Source organism: Lagopus leucura, unplaced genomic scaffold (assembly GCF_019238085.1).
Source record: "Lagopus leucura isolate 7727_CA_CO unplaced genomic scaffold, USGS_WTPT01 34038-0_obj-0_obj, whole genome shotgun sequence".
In the NCBI taxonomy this organism is placed as follows: domain Eukaryota; kingdom Metazoa; phylum Chordata; class Aves; order Galliformes; family Phasianidae; genus Lagopus; species Lagopus leucura.
This window is the reverse complement of record NW_024967420.1, coordinates 1,527-3,885: the sequence shown is the minus strand read 5'-3', so window position 1 is coordinate 3,885 and position 2,359 is coordinate 1,527.

Below are 2,359 nucleotides of genomic sequence, written 5' to 3'. Positions count from 1 at the left end.
TTGTTTTGTTTTTTTTCCATCGTCCCCCCTTTCCCCCTCCCTCCCCCCTTCCTTTGGTAAATTAATCAAGCCCTGAGGTCTTGTAATTAGTTTATCTTTTTTTTTTTCCTTTTTTTTTTTTTTTTTAAAGAAAAACCTACTGAAAGAACGAGTACTACCTATAGGGATGCAAAAGCAACAGGAAAAAGTAAAAAAAAAAAAAAAAAACCACAAAAAAAAGAAATAGAAGAAGAAGTTCTATTTTATTAATTTTTTTTGTACGTGTTGTGTTTGCAGTTTGTCTTAGGTATGAACATGGAATTCTCTAATAAAAACAAAGTCTTCGATCTCACCACTGTCAGTATTGTTATCTTTCCCTTCTCCAGGGCAACTCGCCGTGCTGAAGGAGCGCAGAGTTATGAAGAGAGCTTTGCTTCTCTCTTTATGGCACTGCCTTCTAATCTGCAAGGACGAGCAGCTCCGAGCATACGGAAGTTACAGCCGAGAGATAAATCTGCTTTTCCCTCTTTTTGTCTAATCTGAAATGGAGGACCTTTCACCAATAGTATTTCCTCGCTGACATTCTGCTTTACCAGGGCTCTTTTTTATTGTTATAGTACAAAGAGTTATAGTACAAAGAGTTATGACGAAATCCTCTCCATATACATAATAAATCAAGGAAACGGGCAAAAATATGCTCTCATTTATCCACCAAATATACCTAACATTTGCCTAGCATCTTTCAAACATCTGCTCCCTTCCTTCATATCCCCAAATCAAAGTGAAGCGTATGGCAAAAAAAAGTCCAGATTTCAGGGGAATTTTCCCCGTGAAAGCAGCAGCTTTTCGGCTGCAGGAATAGAGCGTTCATTTCAAGGGGGGACAACAAGAAAGGGGGAAAGGAAGGAAGAAATAAACAGGAAAGAAGCGATCTAAACTCAGTCTAACGAGCTCTTTTAACACAGGAGATTTCTTTTATTTTGAAAGAGATTCCGAAGGCCCCTTCTGGGGGTCTGACTGCGCTCGGGATGGGACGGGGAAACGTTTCTGCTCCGTTCCGAAGAGGAATCCTTGACGTTCAAACGGCAAACTTTGATGGGTTTCGGGTTGAAACGAAACAAAACGTGGGGTTTTTTTTCCTATTTTCTTTTCCCTCTCCTCCCCCCTCCCCGGTTCTGTTTTTTTTTTGTTCTGCTGGAGATTTCGGATTAGGAAGGGAACAAACAGAGCGGCCGAACCCGGAGACGATTTTCTGGAGTTTCACGGGGTTGTGGGGGGGCTGGGGGGGCTGAAAGCAATGCAATGGGATCTCCCCGTTCCCATCCCCATCCCCATTCCCTTTCCCATTCCCTTTCCTCACTGCCATAGGAATACCTATGTAGGAACGCATTCCCCCGTGCCACGAGCTGCTTTAATGTCAGTCACTTTTAAAATCAATTCATGCAGAAGCTTCACAGCTGTAGGACATTTACTATTATTGCCACGCTTTTCATTGCCCGTAATTATTATAATTATATGTCACTTTCAATATGGCGCATAATTTCCAATGAGTTGCAGGCAAGCATATGAAATTCCTAAACTGCTTTGGGGGGAAAAAAAAAAAAAGAAAGGAAGAAGGAAAGAAGAAAAGAAGGAAAGAAAGGAAGAAAGGAAGGAAGAAAAAGGAAGAAAAAGGAAGAAAGAAAGGAAAAATGAATGAAAGAAAGGAAAAAGGAATGAAAGAAAGGAAAGAGGAATGAAAGAAAGGAAAGAAAGGAAAGAAAGGAAAGAAGGAAAGAAAGGAAAGAAGGAAAATGACAAGAAAAAGGAAAGTAATGCTTAGCAAAGCACAGCTCTTTCCCATCGCTTTTTGCCACTTCTGAGTGCTTTTGCTCCCCAATATTCCTTGCAGGTTTGCACATGGAAAGGAACAACGTAATACAATGCTGTGTGCAAAGAGGACGGGAAATGCTCGGGAGCAAGAATATCCTAAAAGCAGCTCTGCCACCGTTCCCACCGGCCGGACTTTGCCTCTTTGCTTTTTTTCCCCCTCGTTTTCCCTCTTTTTTCCCCCTTTCTATGGAGGTGCGACCGCCCGACTCGGCGTGCACAAAACTCTCCTTTTCCCACGGAAATAAGCACCCGCGGGCACGCATTGTTCCCTCACCCCCAAAAGGAGAAGAAACCCAAAAGGAATTTAACACAACACCTCCAAACTCCAATCTTACAACGGAAGAAACAGCGAGAAACGCCGCGTTGGCTCAAACATCAACCCGGGCGTGAGGAGCCACGTGGAACCTCAAGCAAAGCGTGGAGCCCCCCGCCATGCAATCCCCCCCCCCGGGGGTGAGGGCACAATGGGGGCGGGGGGGGGGGGGGGGGGGGGGGGGGGGGGGGGGGG